This window comes from Sinocyclocheilus grahami, unplaced genomic scaffold (assembly GCF_001515645.1).
Source record: "Sinocyclocheilus grahami isolate Dianchi unplaced genomic scaffold, SAMN03320097.WGS_v1.1 scaffold382.1, whole genome shotgun sequence".
NCBI lineage: Eukaryota > Metazoa > Chordata > Actinopteri > Cypriniformes > Cyprinidae > Sinocyclocheilus > Sinocyclocheilus grahami.
The window spans coordinates 2,156,658-2,156,940 of record NW_015505561.1 but is presented as its reverse complement, the minus strand read 5'-3'; positions in this window follow the sequence as shown (position 1 = coordinate 2,156,940).

Here is a 283-nt window from a genome sequence, read left to right as displayed (position 1 = left end):
TAACCAGTATCAACACCAACTTGGGTAGGAGAAGCACATTCACTTTGCCAAAAGAGATCCCTCTGCACACTGATAATCAAACAAGCACACCTGGGGCCCGTTTCAATAAGGAGGTTCAACCAACTCTGAATACACTTACCCTGAGATGGGAAACTCTGAATTTTCGGTTTCAGAACAGCTAAATTGTGTTAGTTCAGTCGACACTGACTAGGTTGACTCTGAGTGTAGCGCGTGTACTATGACTATGAGAAGTCATGATCAATGGAGCTCCGAAATTATGATT